This window comes from Suricata suricatta, chromosome 6 (assembly GCF_006229205.1).
Source record: "Suricata suricatta isolate VVHF042 chromosome 6, meerkat_22Aug2017_6uvM2_HiC, whole genome shotgun sequence".
Classification (NCBI taxonomy): domain Eukaryota; kingdom Metazoa; phylum Chordata; class Mammalia; order Carnivora; family Herpestidae; genus Suricata; species Suricata suricatta.
This window is the reverse complement of record NC_043705.1, coordinates 39511347-39536200: the sequence shown is the minus strand read 5'-3', so window position 1 is coordinate 39536200 and position 24854 is coordinate 39511347. Positions and strand designations below refer to the sequence as shown.

At 40.3% G+C, this 24854-nt stretch overlaps 1 long non-coding RNA gene across 1 annotated transcript in view; it reads left to right on the top strand.

Annotated features, from left to right (window-relative positions):
• Positions 1-24852, top strand: part of LOC115294081 — a 90142-nt gene extending 65290 nt beyond the window's left edge. The window contains exons 3-4 of the long non-coding RNA XR_003909718.1: positions 6055-6270; positions 24772-24852. This is a non-coding gene — a long non-coding RNA (uncharacterized LOC115294081). The remainder of the gene's footprint in view (positions 1-6054; positions 6271-24771) is intronic.
• The last annotated feature ends 2 nt before the right edge of the window (positions 24853-24854 follow it).

Here is a 24854-nt window from a genome sequence, read left to right as displayed (position 1 = left end):
TGCCAGAGCTGTTTCTACAAAATACTTTCTCATAAACTGGTTTAAATTTCTCACCAATAACCTAATCTTAAGTACCACTTGCTCAATCAGTGAAACCTGTGTTTACTTTGAACTAGGGTGTTAACTGGTTCAGCAGGTTAAGCATCCGACTTTGGCTTAGGTCATCATCACTCAGTTGTTAAGTCTGAGCCCCACATCAGGCTCTCTAATGTCAGCACAGAGCCTACTTTGGATCCTCTCTCTCGCTCTGTCTCTCTGTCACTCTCTCACTCTCTCTCAAAAATAAATAAACATTAAAAAAATAAATATACTAACACTAAACCCAGTTCTTGAGTATGTTAGGATGTGATATCCACCTCTCCACTACTCTTGGGTAAGGAAGATGTCTAACATCCTATTTCCCCTTCTCTCTCCTTTTAGATATGAAAATGAGCCATGCCAACTGCTAGGTTACCTACCATGTATAAGGTTTAATAGAAGAAGGCAGAACAACTTAAATGGCACTGAGAATCCCATCCTATTATCTCTATCTCATTGAAAATAGTATTTGTGATGAATCCTCTCTTTGTCTCCATTTAGTTTATTCCCTGTCCCTGCTTTCTGCCCCACTAGGCTGATATGTTCACAATACTTTAATATAACTCCTTAACACTGGCTCTGGTCAGACTCACCCAGTGGGAAACAGGGTCAGGAGATCAGAAGCAGGAAGAGAGGGTGGATGGTTATCCGTGGAGGTGTCTATGCTGGCCATAGAGTGGCTGCACTCCTCCACAGTAGGCTTCAGGGCCAGTCAGGAAGCCCTCTGGACACAGCTCTCTCTGGGTTGCCCTTACCTTTCCTTCCATTTGTTCCTTTATCCCTTATAGAATTAACAAGAACCCATATTGGCATAGGGCACATACCATCCCTGGTGCTTTTCCTAAGCCATGCCCATATCCTTGTAGAAAGACTTTTCGTCAAACTCCTCTCAAATTACCCAATCTTAATGTGCCATCTGTTTCCTGTCAAAATCTTGACTGATACAATATTGAAAATGTTGGCAAGAACCTACAGCCTCACTAAAACATTACCATTCATTGACTGAATCAGATGAAGAAAAGAAAGTTGATTTCTTTCTGTGTAAGTAAAAACATTGCAAATATAATACAGCAGAGCAAAAAGAGATATGTTTACTTTTATAATTATCAGGGTTAAGGTGCCCCAAAATGCAATGTTGTTTGGGAATCCAAAACATCTGATAGTATCATGGTTCCTTCTTGTTCTTTCTTAACCTTGTGCCTTCCTGACTCTGAGTAACACAGAGGCCATCTCCCTCCAGAAGTCTGGGATCCAGTCCTTGACCCACCACCTAATAACTCTGACCTTGACTATATTATATAATCTTGGTTCCTGCTATGGACTAAATGTTCGTGTCCCTATAAAACTTTATAATGTGAAGCCCTAATTCCCAATAATGTGGTATTTGAAGATGGAGGCTCAGGGAAGTAATTGAGGTTGGGTGAGGTGAGAGGGTAGGTGTTCATGAAGGAACTGGTGCCCTGATAAGAAGAGACACAAGAGAGCTTGCTCTCTCTCCACCAATGAGGACACAGACCTTAATCTTGGACTTTCCAGCCTCCAGAACTGTGAGCAAATGAATTTCTGTTTGTTGAGCCATGCAGTCCATGGTACCTCATTATGGTAGCCTATACTTACTGACACAGTTCCTTTACCTTGAACCTGGAGGTGATTACAATAAACTACCCACATTGGAATGTCTCTCTCCCATTTACTAGCTATACAGCCTTGGTCAGGTTGGCTAACTCTACCTCATCTGTAAAATTAGAAGAATACATATTTCTTTACCTTGTTGGTAGGATTAAATGAGATAATTCAAGTAAAGTACTTAGCACAGTATCTGGCACTTACTAAATTTTAATTAACATTAATCATCATTATCACTGCTATGGAAACTCTGCTATGAATAAGTAACTCTTCCAAGGATGGGACAGAGTCAACAAACTCTTCCAGAAGAAGTGTTGAAGAAAGAAGGCAAGACCACATCCTTTTGCCTAAAATATCCAACCCAATGTTAGGCATATAAGTGCTTAATACCTGCTCTTTGATTGATGTATTAATATTTGAAATAATCATCCAATTACAAATGCATGGATTTAATAATATTGAATTCACATTATGAGCAAACAGAGTAAGTGTGAAAAGTGAACTGACCAGTAAGGACGGATTCCATAGGAAATTCAGGAGTTTACTGCTCATCCTTCCTGATGAAGAGTAAGGAACAGACATGATATAGACAGCTAGAGAGAGGATGCACTTAATCTTAAACCTCTTTATGATAAGATACATAGCATTACCATTTTTTGTGAATGGGAATTCCCTAACCAAATTCAGCCACACACACACACATGAACATGTACCCTCCAAAAGCATGTGACCCTACGGAGCACATAGTAGACTACAACACATCTTTACTGAATTAATAAATGTGAAGTAAACTGCCCCTCTTGTTGTCAGTCCACTGAAGACTGCCTTGAAAAAAAAAAGAAGGGAATTTGAGAAGCTACGTGAGTGACAAGTACAAGATGGTGAGTTCACACAAAGGGGGTTGTTTCCAGGCAAAGAAATGGCTTGTGAAAGGTTAGGTTTATAAATAATTTTTCACAGCATTTTGAAACTCTTATTTTCTAGTTTTGTTTTTAAAAAGGATTGCATAAAGTTAAAAAGAAAAAGGAAAAGAAAACGGATGGCCTGGGGGAAGAGAGAAGAGGAAGAAGAAGAGGCCCTAAAAAAGCCCCGGGAGAAGCCCAGGGACAGGTTGGGTTTGGGACTCCTGCAAGAGCAGAAGTCCTCATTTATTCTGGAGAATGGAAAAATGGAGAGTGTTGAAGCCAGTTGTGGAATGAAGTGCAAAGACCAACACCAGCTCTACAACTCATGCATGATTCACATGAACAAACAAGATCAAGAATTACTCAATTACCAATCCTCATTCCATGTTTCTCTACATTTGACAAAATGCATTTAATCAGTACTCAGAGGTTTTTATTAGAGACTCAACACTTTGCTAGTCTCAGTTCCTGCAGAGTAATGGCAGATAGTAAGATGAACTAGAATAGAATCTATTCCACCTTGAAGTATATAAAACACACAAAAGTGACCCTTTTAGAAAAGAATAGTATATACAAGAGAGATTGAGTCCTACATCAAAAAATTTTTAATCATTTTTAATGATAGGACTGATCAGAGAGAAAGAAGAGGAGTAACAGGCCTCTTACAAGAGGTGGTTCTGAGAAATATCCTGAAGAAAATCGAGAACTTGACTTGGCTGAAGTCAGTCATATCATTGCAAATTAGGGTTGGGGGGAATGATTTGAGGAAAAGGTGAACAAAAGTTGGCAAGATATATTTATCACTTAGAAATTGTGTTCCAAGCCCTGAAAATAATAATCTTGAGCATATTTAGGATTTATTGCTCTCCCATATAAAGAAATCCAAAATGAGCTGATCCAGGTCCGGTATGCTACTCCTGGTGTCATCAGATATCCAGGCTCTTTTTAGTCTTCTGGTTCGCCATCCTTGAAATGTAACCTTCATATTTTTATAATCTAAAAATGGCTACTACAGCTCCAGCCATTATGTCCATGTTTCAGGCAAAAGGAAGGATGAAACACTAGAGTAAATAGCATATGCTTCTCTTTTGTGGAACTTTCTCAATAACTTCCATTTATAGTTCATCAGCTAGAATTCTGTCATATGGCTACCCCCAACCGTCAAGGGAAGCCAATGTATAGCTGTTTTGCTGGGCACTGAGCTATTTCCATTGGAATAAAGTATTTACAAGTAAAGAATAATTCCAGAGTTCAGCAACAAATAATAGCAAAAAGTTTCTCCATAGAAGATGAAGCATGCATGTAACAAAGGAAGCTTGTAATTTGGGATGTATCTCAGATTTTGAAGAGAGGTTTGAAGCCAAAGTGAAACTTGTTGCTCTTGCAAAGTAGGCTGGTTTTGAAAAGACAGATTAAAAGGCTGTCAAAGAGCTCTTGAAAAAACTCATACAGAGGAATGGTTGAAGCACAAAAGTTGTTCCACTGGACAAGCAATGTCAGTCACTGTGGAAACATGCTCAGGACCAGCAGCACACAAGATAGCACCTGGCAGTCACTGGCTCACATGATGTATGACACTTTGATGCCTCGTTTAGGACCATCAACACCCAAAATGCCTCTCTTAATACCTCCAAGCTCGCTCTTGTTGACCTTTGGTACATTTTCAAACTGTCTTCATGTAATTTTGACTTCCTATCAGTTGAGTTTGAAACATAAATTCAAAAAATTTCTACATGCCATTTTATAAAAAGTACTTTGTTGTAATTTAGGAAAATAAATGCAAGTTTTAAACATGGGTCAAAAATACTGATTTAAGACATAAGTGTGTTTTCTGACGTTTTAAAAGTCAAGAGGCGCTCCACCAAGGCAGTGTTAAACAGGAAGATGTTCTACAGTGTATGCCTGTGGCTACGCAGTGTGCACTCCAAGAGTCTAATAGGAGATAAACACACACTGTTAACAGGCTTCCAGCATAGCTCAAAGCCACTGAGACACCATTTGTACTGTGGTTTAAGCCAATTGTATCCCTAGGGCACAACTCTATAGACTAGCCTGCAAATGCCGTCCATGCAATGGCCCTGGTAATAGGTGGCCACTCTAGGATTACCACGTGTAACCACTGAAAGCAACTATAATACTTTCTTACCTTTATAAGTGTTTTATAATTTAAAAGATCATTGACATATGGGCCAATCTGGCTCATTCTTTGTGTTTTTCTTTTTCTTTTTTTCTTTTTTTTTTTTTTTTTTTTACCAACAGAGTAAACAGTTAAAGAAAACTTTACTGACTTATGCAGAATCACATACCTCCTAAGTGGCAGAACTGATGGCCAATTGAATACAGACCAATGACATGTATTCTGATGGTACCTGACTATCAGGGCTGCATCTCTCTAAAAGTTACTCAGATTGTGCGATTCTAAATGTAGTTTTACTAATATGAGTGCTGAGTCCTGAGAAAATATAAATATTTTTTCTTCCTCTATTTAAATAATATACAAACCTTAGCCACTACAAACTGTTAATTTGTTTAATTACATGGATAAAAAATAAAACCTACTTTCAGCTCCTCTCATATCCAAAACTCACCGACTCCAAACAAAACAAGAAAAAATCTTTAGTTTAAATTTACATTAAAGGCACGAGCCTGGGTGTGTTCCTAACTCTGTAACTAACAAATGTTTTAATCTCTTAGGCCTCAATGTCCTGCTCTGTAAAATGAGGAAGTTAGAGACCCGATACGCATTCAAACTTTTCATTCCAGGATTCAGTGCTGGTCTGGTTAAAAACCTATTCAAGTTTATTGAAAGGAATTGGACATTCCAAAAGTAAAGCTCCGTAAAATGGTAAGGAACAATGCCAGAAAAATGTGGCTTGCCCACGTGACAAGATGGCCTCTATAAATAGGAATCCCAGAATATCTGTTCATAAGACTATCGGCTGGTAGCTCTCAGCTGCCTGGAGCTGCTATAGATTTAGAAGAAACTTCTTTGTTTGGCTCTTGTCCCTGAGTTCTAAAACCCAGTAGCTAATTTAAGGTTTGCACTAATAGATCACTGTTTTATGCAGCTTAGTACACTGACAAGCTTATAAAACTAGGTTTATTGCTTGTGCATGCTCGGTTTGTGACTTCCAGGATAAAATATGGGAGATACTTCTGTCTGTCTCCTACTTAGCCCTCTCATAATAACTTAGAATTGTATTTTAAAATAGGGCAGAAAACTGTATTCCTCTAGCTTGGGCCTGCCTGAGTCTGGAACCTGCTGGGAGAAAGAAAGAAGAATAAACCCAATACTTTTGTCGGCTTCTCCCCGCCCCACAATTATATCTCCAGGGTTAAGAAGACAGGGGAAATGATACAAAGGCAAAAAAAGACCTACTTGACCTGTTCATTGTTGATGCTCTTGGTTATCAGATGGGTGATCAAAGTGAACTTTTTCTTACAGGCACATCTGTGGATTCCTCAGAGGTCCCTAATGCATCTCCTTCGCCTGACCCATTGCTACCTCCCTCACATCAGTTCCTGCCTCAGCAATTCGCCTCACAGCCTCATGCTTCCAGAACCTCTCTGCCGTTACAGAGTCTGTTCAAAAGGGACAAGCCTGATTCCCTTTCATGACCTCCATTTGGCCCAATGGAAGTTCATCTAATGTAGTCAAATGGTGAGCACGCAGACTTTGCTCTTGCCCTGCCTTTATGTGTGGCTTCAGCCAGTCTTTTATAGTGAGTCTATTTTCCATAGTACCTTAGGTAGGAGTCCAGGATTACCCCCAAATCCAGGGAGACGTATCACACTTTCTGACTGTTCTCCTTACAGCCCTTCCTGCTAGGCGAAGGCAGAAGGAAGCACTCAAATACTCTCCTGGTGTTGGGACTCGGGCGTAGAATCCAAGCACACAGACAATTCATCAAACATACTCTTTCTTTTGACTCTTTAAATATCAGTCTTTCTTACTCTCAAAATGCATATGGAATGAAAGACTATAAAGCTTGTTTCTGGCCATCTGTTTTGAAAATCCCACACAGCAGATCTAACCTGGGTGCTGGATATATAAGCACCTGCCCTCTGCTGCTTTCTCCTAAGACAGCTAGGGGCTTTGGGCCTACCACACAGAAAGTTTCTTTTCTTTTTTCTTTTCTTTTTTTTTTAATGTTCTTATTTATTTTTGATACAGAGAGAGACAGAGCATGAGCAGGGGAGGGTCAGAGAGAGAAGGAGACACAGAACCAGAAGCAGGCTCCAGGCTCTGAGCTAGCTGTCAGCACAGAGCCTGATGCGGGGCTCGAACCCACAAATGTGAGATCTGACCTGAGCTGAAGTCGGAGGCTTAACCGACTGAGCCACCCAGGCGCCCCTCTTTTTTCTTTTCTTAAATGTTTATTTTTGAAAGAGACAGAGTATGGGGGGGGGCAGAGAAAGAGGGAGACACAGAATCTGAAACAGGCCCCAGTTCCTGAGCTGCCTGACGTGGGGCTCGAACTCAGAAACCATGATCCCAGGACCTGAACCGAAGTTGGATGCTTAACTGACTGAGTCACCCAGGCGCCCCTAAGAGTTTCTTTTCAATATCCTTTCATTTACATTTATAAATATTCTTCTACTCCTCAAAATATTTCTATGAAAATCCAGTCAATCATACAGGGCTTTCCTATCAAATATAGGAAACTAAATTGTTTCATATCTTCCTTCTCCTGGGCCCTTTCTCTTCTCTGATGTGTGCCGCTACCTCTCAATCCCTTTCTTTCCTTACTTTTCCATTCTTTTCTTCTTAAGTTTTTATTTAAATTCCAGTTAGTTAACACAGTACAATATTAGTATCACGTGTACAAAATTCAACACTTCCATACAGCACGTGTGCTCATCAGAGCAAGAACACGCCTTAATCCCCATCACCTATGTAAGCCATTCCCCCACCGACTTCTCTGGTAACTATCAGTTTTCTATAGTTAAGTGCCTCTTTCTTTGTTTGCCTCCCTCTTTCCCCTTTTTCTCTCTTTGCTCATTTGTTTTGTTTCTTAAATTTCATGCAGGAGTGAAATCATATGGTATTTTTCTTTCCTGACTTATTTTACTTAATACTCTCTAGCCTCTCCCATGTCATTTTAAATGACAAGATTTCATTCTTTTTTATGGTTGAGTAATAGTCCATTATATATAATCACATAATATATAATTCACTTATCAGTTGATGAACACGTAAGGTGTTTCCATAATTTGGCTATTGTAGATAATACTGCTACAAACGTGGGGGTGCATGTATCCCTTTGAATTAGTGTTTTTGTATTCTTTGGGTAAATACCTAGTAGTGCAATTGCTGGATTGTAGGGTAGTTCTATTTTAACTTTTTCAAAAAACTCCATATTGTTTTCCAGAGTGGCTGCACAAGTTTGCAACCCTACAAGCAGTTCAAGAGGGTTCCTTCTTCTCCACACCCTTGCCAACATTTGTTTCTTACATTTTCTATTTCAGCCATTCTGCATTCTGACAGGTGTGACTAAGTCACTGTGATTTTGATTTCTATTTCCCTGATGGTCAGTGATGTTGAGCATCTTTTCATGTGTCTTTTGACTATCTGTAGGTCTTCTTTCTTACCCTTCTATTCTTTTTTTTTTAATTTTTAAATTTTTTTTAATTTATTTTTGAAAGACAGAGAGCGCAAGCAGGGGAGGATAAGAGAGAGAGGAAGATACAGAATCAGAAACAGGCTCCAGGCTCTGCGGTAGCTGTCAGCACAGAGCCTGACACAGGGCTCGAACCCACGGACCATGAGATCATGACCTGAGCAGAAGCCAGATGCTTAACCGACTGAGTCACTAGGCGCCCCACCCTTCATTCTTAATTGCTTCAGTATTTCTGTTGCCCATAGTCTTTATGCAAAGATGTGTAGAAGAAATAGGAAGAACTTCAGAGTTCATCCACAGGTTAGATAAAAACAGTAAAACTAAAACCAAAAGGGACTTGTCCAAAGTGAAAAACTGGTTAATATGTTAGGATGAACATGCCAGTCTCCTGACTTCTAATATATTGCTACTGCCATTCTAAATTTTTCTCTCTACTTTTCCTTTAAAAAAAAAAAAGGATTTTTTTAGACATGATCCAATCAATACCACAAAGGGTACACCCTTGAGTCTATATACCCCGACGACTCCTACCCTCTCTTCCCTCTCTCTCTGTAGATTCACACTTGCCAATGACTCATCCAACCACAGAGAAAAGCATAGAAGTAGGATTCTAATTCTAAATCCCTGTTGTGCGGCATCCACAAATGCTTTGACACCCTTCCCAAGTCCATTACTAGCATGCTGTCCCCTCCACCCCCATACAGCCCTGGAGTTGCTCTGGACTCTCCTGGGAGCTGGGCAGGAGGCAGAGAAGCAGGAAATGTCTCACCACTCTGAACCAGACACCAAATACTAAACGGCCTGTGCCTCCCACCTAAATACACATCACCCCATGCCACTTACACCATAAAACCAGAGTTGGAGCCAAACACCAGGTAAATAAATAAGCACTACTTTGTGAATAGAACTGTGTTTGGTGGCACCTGGGTGGCTCAGTCGGTTAAGCGTCTGACTTGTGCTTAGCGCATGACCTCATGGTTCGTTGAGTTCAAGCCTCACATCAGGCTCTGTGCTGACAGCTCAGAGCCTGAGCTTGCTTCAGATTCTGTGTCTCCCTCTCTCTGCCCCTTCCCTGCTCATGCTCTGTCTTTCTCTCTCAAAAGTAAACATTAAAAAAGAACTGTGTTTAATATTGTAATGGTTTATGATTATATGTGGCTGAAAAAAACAACAACCTCTAATTCTTAAGCTATAAGTGTTTGGGATATGCCTGATAACTTCATACTTCGTTGGTATACTGCATTCTGTGGCTTCTTTAAAAAGAGGAAGATCCATATTTAGACTGAGATTTCATGTGATGCTGTATATTAAGAATCTTATAACATGCCCATATTACTAGTGGTTAAAAAATGAGGGGAAGGAGGACTATGGAGAATAGTCCCCAATTCTGGCACCTTTTTTATGTACCTTACTTATATAAGAACGCATGTCTCGGGCTACCAGCTGGAACCAGAAATAGCCTTTCCTTCACCACCTCCTCATGGCTGCCAGGCTGCTGAGGGATCACCCCTCTATGTATCATGCCCAGACTCTGCTGTCCCTCCACAGCGCTGGTCCATTTAGCTCTTCACCCCTGTAGTCTAGCACTGCTTGACGAAAAGGTCTGTCTTGCTGAAGTGGTAATAGGGGATACCCCTCTACATAAGGCTACTGTCTCCTTTTCCTTACTGCCCCTTGCCTCCAACAGCCTCACTCTTCCTGAAGGTCTGTTTTTAAAAACCTGTGACTTTCCCTAACTGTGGATTTGAGTTGGGGGAAGTCCACGCTTCTCAGCTTTAATAAAGATTGGAAAGAGAAGCCTGCAGGCAGAGTGGCTCCTATTTCAAAAGCTTTTCTGTGTGATGATTGGGTGCCACGAAGATGTGAAAAATAATTTCCAGGTATGTCATCGCCCAGTCATTTGTGGTGGTAGTGGACTGTGACCTGGGCAATGACTAAACAACCATGCACATGTCCTTCTGCGGCAAAATGTTTTGAAAGCATTGTTCCATTGGCATTTTGCATCCAGTATTTTGTTGAGAAGTCAATGCCATTTGTATTCATTTCCTTTGTATGTAATCTTTCCCCTTTCTAATTTATCAAAAATATTCTACTTCTCCTTATTTGCAATTTTCTGTTTTTTTGTAAACATTTTTCATTCATTGGTCTAAGCATATACTATAAGACCTTTAAAAATTTGAAGGTTCATATGTGTCTGCTTTTCTAAATTATCTTACTTATTTCTTTGAAATTTTTCTTTTATTCCTTCTTCTCTTTTTTTGGAATTCTAATTTATCAGATGATAGATATTCAGGATTGATCTTCTAATTTTCTTACTATTCCTCTATATTTTGTTCTACTTTCTGGGAAAGTAGTTTGTATTTAAAACTGTTCTTTTATTCCTAAATATTTCTTCTGATAGCCTATTGTTCATGGATATAATAAGCTTCACTTATTTCTTGGAAGACATTAATTGAAAGATTCAACTCTATGTTTTCATCCTCTGCTATTTCTTTTGTTTGCTTTGTTCTTTGATATTTATCATAGAGATTTTTCTCTACCTGTTCATTTTTGACTGTCCATTCAAACTCTGACTCTTTAAGAAGTAAAACTGATGCTTCCCCCTGCTCCCTTGAGATGCCATTTTACCAACTGTAGTGGGGTAGGATCGTTTCAGGGTGAAGTCTGCCTGTGTGAGACTCTGCCTGGGAAGTCCTTGCTTCATTTCTTCTCTGATCGGCCTGCTGCCCCAGCTCCTGTATTTGTCTCCCAGGGAAGCACTTTCTTCATGAACAAATAACGTACAAGCACTTGTACATTCGGATCTGCTTCTGGGGGAACCCATCCTAACACAATCTCTAACGTCCTTGCTCTTAATTACAATGTTATACTTCTAGAAGAGTCAAGCCTTGTCCCTGTTCATCGTGCCAAGACCGTACATACCTAATACATGTTTGTTAAATAAATGAATTTTTTATAATACATTCCAAGAAATATGGGCTATTTGAATAAAGTAGATGGGAACCTGTTTACTTTTTTATATAGATAGTTGATGTTAATGCATAAGGCACCTGATTATTTGTCAGAGAATTTAAAACATTAATAAGCTTCTGAAAAAGATATAATCTAAAATTATCTGTCAAAACATAACTTGTTATCATATTAAAATCAGAGTAATAAATAGTAAGTCAAAAGGTGGCAGCAGGGATAAAATCTTAAGTACCTGAATAGCTAAAATTGGTTCCATCTTAATAAATGTCAAAACAGTGAGCATTCCCACTGTTTACTTACATGAATTTCATAAGTTCGAAATTTTTGAGAAATTCTTTTAAACCACACTCTCTTGGTGGGACACCTGGGTGGCTCAGTCAGTTAAACCTCTGACTTCAGCTCAGGTCATGATCTCACGTTCATGGGTTTGAGCCCCACGTCGGGCTCTGTGTGGACAGCTCAGATCCTGGAGCCTGCTTCAGATTCTGTGTCTCCCTCTCTCTCTGCCCCTCCCCTTCTCGTGCTCTGTCTCTCTCTGTACCAAAACTAAATAAAAAACATTTAAAAAATTAAAAAAGAAAACACACTCTCTTGGGTTCTCCAAAAATTTGTAACAACACACCCATATATACATATACATAATCCCCAGGACATTTGCTTTCTCTTTTCTCTATAGTCACAGACATCAGGGAAAAAAAAAAAACAAAACAAAAACCAAGACCAAAAACTTGAGAATTGACAAAGGCTACTTAGAGTTAGTTTCAATGGATTCTCAGCAGTTAGCCAGAGCATTGCCTAGGACAAACCCCAACACTAAAAAAGAAAAAAGTGTTGGTCAGCTTTAACCCGGGCTTGAGAGACACCAGTTGGACCAAAAATCACATGGGTGCAAACAAAGCACAAGCAAGATTAGGTAAATCTTGGGGAACAAAAACAACAGAAACAATATACTGGTTTTTGTTTTACAAGAAGAGAGAGCCAAACTTACACAATAGGCCCTAACCACATGAATGGATGACTGGTATAAAAGTGGCCTAGAGAGAAAGGGCCTGCACTCCAAAGAAAATTACTGGCCACAGAGCCAGGGGACATGGAAGCTATGATCCCTGAGGCCTCTGGTGGGCCTGTGAGGGCCCAGGGCTCTGCTGGGATCTCCAGAGCTACAGTATCCCTTCTTCTGACCTGACCCACATTAAAATAGCTGCTGTGATCAGGCAGAACTGTCCCTTTCATTGCTGGAAGGTAAAGGTTCCTACACCTGTGACCCAACCTCAGGGGCTATTTCGAAATTATCCTCAGCCTCTTCCCTGTGGCCAGCCTGAACCCTGTGGCCAGACACATTCCTATGTCCTCCTACCCATCATGTGCCTTCAGTCACTGACCTCTGCCTGGCACTCCAGCCTGGAATCTGTGACCCGCCATCTGACCAACATACCTTGTGCTGCCAGGCTGGCCCATCTGAACAGAGGACCATGATGAGTTCCTCTGTACCCCATTTTTCCCTTAGCCACCATGACCTACTGCCGGTAAATATTAATAATCATCAAGATTTTAATAGAGAAGAGTCTCTTATCCTCCACCAGGAACAACTGTTTGCAAGGAGCAGGCACTACTCAAATAAGCTTAACCAAAATAGTGAAATTGCGGGCAGGGGAGAGAGACAAGGTATTTCATGGTACCCAAAGCAGGTAATAAATAGAACCTCAAGAGGGGTGCCTGGGTGGCTCAGTTGGTTAAGTGTCTGACTTCGGCTCAGGTCATGATCTCATGGTTTGTGGGTTCGAGCCCTGCACTGGGCTCTGTGCTGACAGCTCAGAGCCTGGAGCCTGTTTCAGATTCTGTGTGTGTCTCCCTCTCTCTCTGACCCTCTTCTGCTTGTGCTGTCTCTCTCTGTCTCTCAAAAATAAATAAAAACCATAAAAACATTTTTTAAAAAAATAGGACCTCAAAAAGGATTAGAACAAGTGACAGGAACTAAGGAAGTTTTGCTTTCCAAATCCATGGGCCTTGAGTGTTTTTTACCTCACATCTTCTCTTCAGCTGACCTTCTGTGCTTTGGCAAACATCCGCAGACCCATCTTCATATGGCTTCTCAACTCCTGTACCTAGTGAAAGGCTACGTGTCCCAATTTAATGTTCTTGAGAGAGTGAATTTAATGAATCCAGCTGGGAAAAATAAGTCATGCTGATAAGGAAGGGACCAGGTAGCACCAGTGGCCGCTTCCACTGGTGCCACAAGAGACACAGTCCCAGAGGGTGGGAAGGAGTGGTAAGCATCTCAACACACCTTGTACTCTAGAGGCCTGGAGAATGAGTCATGCTGAAATCTGTTTTTCAGAGAGCAGAAGCTTTATATAAGCCCCAAATTATGTGTTATTGTCATCATATTTATTGAAAATCTTTTAAAAATGTATTTTAAACTTCTCTACCTTCCTAATCAGTATGCTGTAGGCAGACAAACCTTTCTCTTATGACTCAGCCATCCTTATCATCATTATGTATTGTACATTCTGCAAAGCAGAAAGAGCCAGAGTTCCTTTTGAGGGAGGCCTGTGGGCTATTTTCAGCCGCATAGAACAGCACAGGTTATTGTAATCAGGAGAGGTTTATCTGTCGTCAACAGCTTCCTCTTGGTCTCAGTGTACGTATTTCTAAAAGCCCTTCTTCCCATGTTTAATTTACCATAGTTATAATCCCTGTGGCTTTGCAAATTAAATTACTCAGGCTATTTGTCACAATCCATTAAGGTTGCAAGGACAGTCATACACTCAGGTTACTCAGTTAATGGAGGATGATATAAAAACACACCAAAAAAAAAAAAAGAAATTAAGAAGGTTCAGCATTCCCAATGCTGGCTCCCATGGGGAACTAGAATATTGTCCAGGGTTCATGGTCCAGCACTTCTGACCCAGTTTCCATATTTTCTGTGGGGGAGGAAAAGTGGAGTTCACATAATGGGCCGGATGAAACCGTGGATCCCCTTAGGGCACTCATCACGAGGTAAAAGGATTTGGAATGTTCAGATACCTGTTACGCACCGGAATAATGTATTCTGTTGAATTTTAATGTAAACACAAATTAATTAAGGCTCTTACTAAACTGCAGATTTGGATTGTGATGGAGGGGGGGTGGCTGACTGCCTATGCTCAACAAGCTTCCACAGGATGCCTGTGCTGGACCAGCCAGGAGCAAGACCGTCGGATGTGTTGAGTTGTGGCCTATTAATGATAAACACCACCTGTGTCCTGCATCCCTTGTGAAAACTTCAGGAGAAGTCCAGGCTAGAGACTTGTACTAGGAAGATTTTGGATACCGCTGCCAGACTGACCTGCTGAACATCCCTTCAGAGCTTCTAAAACTCTGCAAGTGGAGTGAATCGTATGTTTGCCCCTCCACTACTCAGTAAGCTTGGAGAAGAACACACACATGCAATCTAAGAACGAAGCCTGTGCCCTGCCAGGACATCCCATCAGACATCAGCCTTCACCACCTTAATTCAAGCTCTTCTCCCGATTATGGTGTCCCAATTGTTCTTTTCCCCTTTTACTCCAACCTATTCCCACCTCTCTCTGTTTTTCTCGTACATGGCTTCCACTGCCCCACATTTCTTCCACACTTCCCTTGGTGTAAGTCTGGACTTCTATAACACTTTATGTCTCTGTCCCTTTCTCTGTCCCACTTTCAAACTCTCCAACACAGAGAATCTGACCATGTCTCCTAATCACTACCCAGCTGGGGCGATTCCATCTGAACAAAGATATCACACCAGAGCATAGCATAAGTCATTGGTCCTCTATGGATGGCTGACTTTGCCTCTAGTTCTAGTGTCTAAGAAGGCCCAACTAGATGTGGCCAGCACCAAACAGCATTGTAGAAAGAGCTCAGGTTTGGAAAACAGAAGACCTGGTTTCGTGGTCCAGTTCTGTCATTTCCTACGAGACCTTGAGCAAGTTACTGAACATTCCTAAGTCTGTATCCGTTTACAAAACAGAAATAAGAATAGTTCCTATTATTAAAGGAACTAAAATGGTATTTCTATAAAGTACCATCATGGTTTTTTAATGTGTCAACTTGGCTAGCCCGAGCTATAGTCCCCCCTTATTTAATCAGCCTTAACCTAGATGCTGCTATGAAGGGATTTTCCTTATATAGTAAAGTCCGAATCAGTTGACTTTAAGTTAGAAAGATTGTCCTGTGTGGGCTTCAATTAATCAGTTGGAAGTCAAGTTATCCTGAGCGGATGGACTTAATTATTTGGGAGGCTTTAAAAGAAAAGTTAGGTTTTCCATGGTTGGAGGAGACGGCAGAGAGAAGAGAGATTGCTGCCTGTGGACAGGAGCTTCCGCCCAGGCCTGCAGGTTCCAACCTGCTCATGATCTTCCCTTACTGACTGCTGGTCCTATGGACTTAGCCCCCACGATCACAAACCAGCTCCCTGTAATTGGGCCTAGAAAGCCTGGAACACACAGTAAAGCACTCAGCAGATGATACCCATTGTATTCGTTACTAGCTATGCATTAGGAAACACTGGCAGCTGCTTCTCTGGAGTGGGCTGTGGGTATGGTGAGCTCCCAGGATGTCCCATCCTGAGCAACACATTCAGTTTCTAAGAATTGTAGGTTAACAAAAAAAATGGGGCTCTGACACAGGACCAGAGGGTTTATCTATTGATAAAACCTATTCTATTTTTGTATCTATCTACTTCTTGGTTCTTGAGCTCATCTGGAATAGACAAAATTCTAGATAGTAGCAGTGGTGCTACTGTGTTTTACAAGTTGATACTGAAAAACGTTTCAACATATGTGTCAGGTATTTAACATTATCAAGACTGCTCTGAAAGGGTAGTTGTAAATGAAAAAAAATCAGAATCTTCTTTGTAGATCCTCTCATTGATTTCACTGTGCCACACATCTCTTATTTGCCCCTGACCCATGCTTTTAACTCCTCTCCTGTGAAAAGAGCCCCTGGTTTACAAGGGAATTACCTCTCCCACATCCTCCAGAACTGGGAGAAGGATGTTAACAATGAGACCCCACGTCTGGCCACAATAATAGACAGAAGAGCTGACTTGAGCAATGACTCTGTATCCCCCAAGACAGAGGATACATGGTGGACACATGACTCAATAGAGCCAGATAAGAACACTCTCTTCAGTTGTCATATGTGGACCCTAGAAAAAACAGAATCTCTCACCTGAATCATGAGCCATAAGGCTGAGCTAGGAACTAGCTTTCACTCAAGATATTTTCCCCTTAAACATGTTATATCTTCTTTTAGGATGTAGAAATATGATTTGTACAGCCACATTTTAAGTATTCTGACTTTCTACCTCATATATATCCAGCTGTCTACTTCATTTGAAATTCACAGGCATCTCAAACATAATAGACCTCAAATAGAACTCCTAACTCAGCCTTCAAACTCACTTCTTGCCCATTTTCCCCATCTCATTCTGTACATATTCCCCTAAATTCTCCAGATAGAAATTTGAAAGTCCAGCATGATTCATTCCTCTCTCTCTCGAAACTCACACTCAACTGCTGACAAGTCCTGACATTTCTAGCCCCAAACATATTTTGATACCATCTGCTTCTCTCCATCTTCACTTCACCACAGTAACTCAAGAAAACAATCTCTCTTGCCTAGGACACTATAATGGCATCCTACCTTGTTTCCATTCTTCTCCCTTTCAACCCTGCCAATCACTCTACTTTTCTTGCAGCAGAATAATTTTTTAAATACAAATCTGGGGATAAAACTTCTTTGATCAAAAATCTTTCAGTAGCATATTTTCAAACCTAGGTTTATCAACAGTGGCACTACTGACATTTTGGACCAGGAAATTCTTTGTTGTGAGGGGCTATACTGTGCTCTGTAAGATGTTTAGCAGTATCCCTGATTTCTACCCACCAAATGCCAGTAACATCCCTACACACATATATACACAAAATCCCAAAAAGTGTGCCATGGAGAGGAAAATCGCCACCAGCTGAGGACCAAAACTCTACTCATATGAAATCTAAACTTCATCTTTGAAATGTGAATTATGTCTTTAACTACTACTAAGTGCAAATCTTCTAAGGAGGATCTCAAAAAAAAATACTACTACTTGGGATCTAGTCCAACAACTGAAATGATCAATAAGGAACAACTCTCTGTGTTTGGACTAACAAAATCAGGAAACAAATTCAATTAGAGAGCAGGTAACAAATTCAGCTCAATTCAAAACAACAAATTATTAGAGAGCAAGTAACAAATTCAACGTAACTCAATTCAAAACTGTTGAATAGGAAGAGTGTATAACTAGTCAGTGCCTACATTCAAACAACAAGCAGAAAAATAGCTCTCAGATATAGCCTATCTTATTAGGAAGCACTTAAAATGACATCCTCAGGATAACTTTTGGTCTTCTCAGCTCAACTCACCCACCCATTAAATGCCTCTCAGTTTTCTTAGACACTGTCCTTATTCTATACATGCCCTGGGTGATCTCTTCTACTTCAATCATCTCAAGAGCTATGTAGCACCGGCGAATCCCAATTTCACATTTCCAACTCAAAACTCTTCCCTGAGCTGCAAGTATAAGCCTCCCATTTCCAACAGGGCACTCCACTTGTAAATCCCATAGATGCCTCAAATTCACTTACCTAAAGCAACACTCAAGTCAGAGATATTTTCAAGTCACACAGTTAAAACTTTGGAGTGGGGCTGTGCTAGGATCACCAGGAAGGAACACATCAGTGGAATTACAAAGCCACTGTCCATGAACACTAGAGACTATCTGTGACCTGCCTCCATGAAGTCACGGGCTCATGTGTTTGGGTAATTGGCCCAGTAATAAAGACCAGAAAGGGAATGGGCAGGACTATACTCATAAAGGTTCAAGTTAGCCCTGGGTAAAAAGGTTTCCATTTCATTCCTTCAAAAAAAATCAGGAAAGGGACTTTAAAAATGTACATAAAAACAATGTACATTTTGTCATATCTGGTATCAAAACACAATATCCTATTCCCAAGTACTGGCTCCAGGAAGTTAATAACTTTCCATGCTGTGATGCTAAGTCCCATTCAACTCAGACCACCCATCTTGACCTAAAGACATGTGGCCATAGGCCCCTGCTCTGATGACATGTACTTCCTGCCAAGTGGGCTACGTGTTCACATTCTTGTATCTCCTGGCCTTGGCAACTGGGTTACTGGAAGCTGTAATGAGGAGCAGTATGTCCTGAAGCAAGCTGTTCTAGATGAAGCAGCTCAGCAAGGCATAGTGACCATCACAAAAAATGTTGACATAGGCTTTTTGAAAAAACTAGCCAAGCAGTAACACAATGAATGGGCTTCCATTGCCTTCCCATGGTCTCAAGGCTCTACTTTATTACTAGTGGAACTGCAATGGCAAAATTCAGATTTCCTTCTAAACAAAGCCTTCCTTTCACTGCTTCAGAGAAGTGCCTAAGAGAATTACAATGCACTTTTCATGAATTTCCTTTAAGTTCTACACTTTCACAACCTAGCGTAGATAACACACAGCCAATGTTAAATACTTTTGATAGCTTCTAAAGTAATTCAAAACTCTACAGACCTGCACTGTGCAGTCTGGAAACCATTACTGCAGCTACTGCCTCCTGTTAGGTTGAGGAAATTGACTCTCAGAGAAGTTAAGTGACTTGCTAAATTTCCAGCCAGTTAATGGAAAAGGCAGAATTAGGAATCAGTCCCCTGCCTGCTAGTCCATCTCATTTCCTAGCACACCTTGCATGTGGAGTGTGCAGTATTATCAGAACATCCAGGTAGGGATAAACAAGAATGGAACATGGAAAGGAGGTAGAGTTCAGAGTCACCAACTTAGGAATTAGTCACATTGAGACAAGACTAGAATCCATGTTGGCAAGTCAAATAGACAAACACAGAGAAAAGAGAAAAAAGTTACGAGGAATACAAGTTAGATTATAATTCTAATTCAATATTTCACACCAGGCGATACTGGGTCGCTCAGTTGGTTAAGCATCCAACTTTTTTTTTTTAAAGATTATTTATTTATTGAGAGAGAGAGGCAGGAAGGGGCAGAGAGCCAGGGAGAGAGAGAGAGAGAGAGAGAGAGAATTCCAGGTGAGCTCTGCACTGTCAGCATAGAGCTGGACAAGCAGGGCTTGAATTCATGAACCATGAGATCATGACCTGAGCCGAAACTAAGGGTCAGTCATTCAAATGACTGAGCCATTCAGGTGCCTCTAAGCGTCCAACTTTTGATTTTAGCTCAGGTCATGATCTCACGGTTTGTGAACTCAAGACCCATGCTGGGCTCTGTGCTGACAGCACAGAGATGTTGCGTGGGAATCTCTGTCTTTCTCTCTCTCTCTCACTCATTCAAAAATAAATATATATATCTTAAAAAGATTTCATATCAAATTATGATCAAGTAATTGAATAATTACTTTAGAAAACAAAGGCTGAAGTGAAACAGTAAAGATTTTTAGAGCCTAGAAATGCTTCTATCAATTTGATATTTATTCAGTTCATTAATTCACCATTTATCTACTCCCTACTAGTACAATAAGTGCTGAGGGATATGGAGATGAATAAAAATTTGTGAAGTCAAGAAAATCACCACCTACTGGGAAAACACATGAACAATATGTTATTGGGCTACAATAGAAGTACATTAAATGTACTATGGGAGCACAAAAGATAGTTGCCGACACTACCTAAAGTTTTCATTAGCACAGATTTTTTTTAATGGAACCAAGTAGCCACAATTTTTTACCACAGCATGTAGAAATAACTTGGTGAGCTTCCAGTCTTTTCCAGTAGGAAGCTAGGTGGCTGAGAATAATTCTTTAAAGGTGGCATGACACTAGCATTAGCCTCCTTCCTCTTTTTCTGTTCTTCATGTTACTTCATTCTGCTTTTTTTAATGTTTATTTATTTTTGAGAGAGAGATTAGTGGGTGAAGTTCAGAGAGAGAGAGAGAGAGAGAGAGAGAGGAAGACACAGAATCAGAAGGAGGCTCCAGGCTCTGAGCTGTCAGCACAGAGCCTGACCTGACACAGGGCTCAAACCCATGATCTGTGAGATCATGACCTGAGCTGAAATCGGAAAGTTGGATGCTTAAGCGACTGAGCTACCAATGCGCCCCTTCATTCTGCTTCTTTACAGACATGAATTCTTAGGATCATCACACTTTTGAAATGCAGCCTCTGCTTTTCACTGATACTAGAACTATCACAAAGAAAAAGGATTGATCACTCCTGTGTATGATTCCTAAAGAGTGGTATTTTTTCTTAACTTCTTTTTTTTAAATTATTTTTTATTTATTTTTGAGAGACAGAGAGAAACAGTGTGATCAGGGGAGGGTCAGAGAGAGAGGGAGACACAGAATCCGAAGCAGGCTCCAGGCTCTGAGCTAGTGGTCAGCACAGAGCCTGATGTGGGGCTCGAACCCACGAATCGTGCAATCATGACCTGAGCCAAAGCTGGACGCTTAACTTACTGAGCCACCCAGGTACCCCAAGAGTGGTATTTTTTTAAGCCAAGAATAAAAGAGTTGCATCCACACCTAATCCACATAATAAAATACTATTTAGCATGGAGATACATCAAAGAAATAAAAAGGTTTATTTGAAATTGCATCTAGCACCTGTTATCTAGCTGAGTTTCATGAATAATTCCTGACAATCACCCGTCCTAGCTAGCACCTAACTTTGTGCAGCTCTTTCCTCTTGGCTTTGCACCGAGGAAAAACAGAGCCTGGGAACAAGAGTTCAGTGGAAGCAAGAGAATGTAAACTAAGGATCCATAAGTGTAAGTTTGGAAATATACCCTTGCTTCCTAGTGTAAACTCTATCCGCGCCCATCTAAGTGCATCCCCACCCTCAGTAAGCCAGCTATCCCCAAACAAACCCGGGAAGCACATGAGTAGGCATCATCAGACTAACTTGTAGAGATGAAAACTAATATCTAACCCAAGGTTAGGTAGCAAGTTAGTAACAAATTCACACCTAACACTCAGGTATTTTTTCTTACCAGTTCATAAATCTTATCTCTACAACAGTAGTTGGCAAACATCTCCTGTAGAAGTCCAGGTAGTAAATATTTCAGGTTTTGTGGGCCCTACAGTCTCTGTCTAGGACTGTCAGATTGTGCAAATAAAAATACAGATCACTCAGTTACATGTGAACTTCAAATAAGCAACAAACGCAATATTTATTGTTTATCTGAAATTCAAATTTAACTGGGATTCCTGTATTTTATCTGGCAATCCTTTTTCTCTGCCACTGTCGTGCAAAAGCAGCCACAGACAACACATAAACACACAAGTGTGCCTGTATTCCAGCTAAATTGTATTTACAAAAACAACCAGCAGGGTTGATTTAGTTGGGGGTTAGAGGAGAGGTCAGAGTTTTCCAACATCTACTACACATTACAGGCTTTTTCTTTACCAAGAGGTGGCTCCGATAAGGGAAAAGTTAAGCTTGTATTATTGTATTTGATTAATAGATCATTTGACAAAATACACTGAAAATGTCCTATCTCTCACTGCAGGTGTAATTGGCTCAATTTAAGGAGAATAAGGAAAATACTCAGGGTTTTCCATGAGACTTTCCGATTTACAGACTCATGGTATACGAGGAGGTCATGTGAGAGTTCCTTAGTCTCCTCATTTTGCACATTCTAGGACTGACATTCAGAAGACTGAAGTAACTTATACAAGGCCACACACTAAAAGTAGGTTTACCACTGAAAGTGGCCAATCATTTAATTCTATTTAGAAATTATAATCGGGATAGCTTGGCTCAGTTGGTTTAAGTGTACGACTCTGGATTTCGGCTCAGGTCATGACTTCATGGTTTGTGAGTTTGAGCCCCATGTCAGGCTTTACGCTAACAGTGCAGAACCTGCTTGAGATTCTTTCTCTCCCTGTCTCTGCCCTTTCGCCACCTGCACTCTCTCTCCCTTAAAAACAAATAAACAAACTTTAAAAGAAGTAAGTTTTGTCACTGGATTTTTATAACACTGACGTTTCTAAGCCTGTACACATTGTTTGGACTTTCTAGAACAAGTATCCCCTGCTCCAGTAATTTTGAGGCAAAAAAAATAAGAAGCATGTAAAAAATAACTAGAAGGTAGATTATTCCATTTCTTGCTTTCTAAGGTCTCCCTCAGGTATACTCCCTCTTCTGTTCAGTGCTTCCTGCCCTCTGCCCTCACTGCCTCCCCCTGTGAATGCCTTCTCCCACAGAGCAGTGGCTCCCAGGAAGTGGAATAGCCCAACAATGGATTAATTTCTGCCCAATCACAAACTTCTTTTTAGATAAGATGACAATTGAGGAGTCATTCTTTTTAACGAATCAAAATTTAACCTCTTCCATGACTGCAGGGAACACTAATCAGAAAGAGGTGACTAAAGAGGAAAGGACTGGAGCACAGGGAGGCGTGGCTGACAACTGAACACCACCAGACAGCCATCATAGGTGTATGAAATAGACCCTATTTGCAGAGCGAAAATAAAGACTGCTGAGGAGGAAAGATTTTCTAGAGCAGCACAGAGATTCCAGGGTATAGCGATCCTGCCCTGAAACAGCAAAGTGGCTTCCCAAGATAAATGTCAAAAACAGTGTAGGGTTCAAAAGGAAGACTCGTTCAATCTTACCAGAAAAAGAAAAATAAGAACCAGAGTAAATGCTAACTCTCTCAGCTAAGAGCAAGTGGTGAATCTGGTAAAATTAGAGATTTATACATGGATTCTGCTATAAAATAATTTGCAGTATACATTTATGCCTGAGGTCTCTAGAGTAATATGTGTGTATATGCATGCACATGCATTTGTTTACATAGTTTCATACCAGACATAAATTAACTCATTCTCAAATAATGCTTTTGATGCCTCAGGGTCCTGAGTTAAAGGACTTCACCCAGGTACTCCTTTATATAAAGGTGGATAATATGAATCCTGCATGACTATTACAGTCAAAATTGCTCTTGCCCAGAAATGACACAACAAAATCAGCAGCACTTCTACAAAATGACAACCTTATTGCTGATCAAACACAAAACTATACCTTTTCTTCAAAGTATTTGATATTGAAAATAACACTGAGCACTATAAGCATGCCTTATGTAAGTTTTGAATTAAAAGTATCACTTCGCATTTGATTTTTTCTTTAATTTCCCCTTCTTCTTTCCTGTAAAGTACACACTTGTCATTTTGTCTCCCAGAATTAAAGCCATCTTCATATTTGGAGAGAATTCCAAGATGGAGGGGAGGGAGGCACCACCCACTGCAGAAGCAAAGAGGGAAATATAGAGGCGCCTGGGTGGCTCAGATGGTTAAGCGTCCATCTCTTGATTTCAGCTTAGGTCATGATCTCATTGTTCATGAGACTGAGCCCTGCTATGGGCTCTGTGCTGACAGTGCAGATCCTGCTTGGGATTGTCTCTTCTCCTCTCTTCCTCTCCTCTCCTCTCCTCTCCTCCCCTCCTCTCCCCTCCCCTCCTCTCCTCTCTCTCTCTCTCTCTCAATCTCTGCCCCTTCCCCAGCTCGTGCTCCCTTTCCCTCTCAAAATAAATAAACAAAAAAGTTTAAGTACATATATAATGCATTTCAACTACCAGTAATGGGTGTAGGAGACATAGGAATGAGGGACCATAAACCATAGCCCGGGTAGTATGACTGGAAAGCTGATTGTGCATGCTGCATTCAGTTGTCTGAAAGCTCTCAAATCTGAATTTGTACACACATCTTATTATTTTTCCATCATATTTTTAGTGAAATTCATCTAGATTTCCATCTCAACAATAAAAACACTGGGTAGAATTTTTGGTATGCTGCTACCATTGAACTTCACATCCCAAAATTTGGTCTTACTATGCCCTGAAGACCGTTACTTTCCTGTTTTGTTGGTGATATCCCATCTGGATATTGAATCTGTTCATTATTCAACTAAACTGACTGGAGAGAAAATACTACATCTCATCTATTTTTATGGTCTATACTGCTATTTGAATTTTCTGTCCAGGTCATTACTAAGTAGCTAAGGATTATATTGCTGAGGACTTGCACTATTATTTGTGGTATTCATGTGTTTTCAAGGAGGCAGAATTTGTCCAAACAATCTGGTTCTGTCCTAAAATTTGATATGCCTAGCTTTATAACCAAGTAATAATTTTTTGGTAAATGAGATGCTGTCTATAAGTTGAAATGAGCACAGAGCTAAAATATTAACATTTTAATGTTACTTGATGTTCCTATAAATTCAAAATGACTCTTCTATTTAGAAGGCAATTTTGTAGAAGATTGGAATATTACATTCACAAGTAATACCTGGATTTTTTTTTTTAGTTTTTTTAAATTGTTTTATTGCAAGACTATGAGTCAGCATACACTGTGTCACACATAATTCAAACTCAGAAACCAAATCTCCAGCTTTAAAGAAACAAATGACTTAAAAGCAAATTGAAAATTCTTTAAGAGACTTAGAGAGTGTCAGAATGAAAATCCTTCACCCTTCCTCCACTTTTTAATTGTACCGTAATTCTTTTTTGTAACATTTTGTGTTTTGCCTTTTAAAACAGAAAAAAATGCACAATGTCCATTAGACAATGAGCTACATCACCAATGAGTAACTCCATATGAATAGAAGAGTCTAGATCAACCT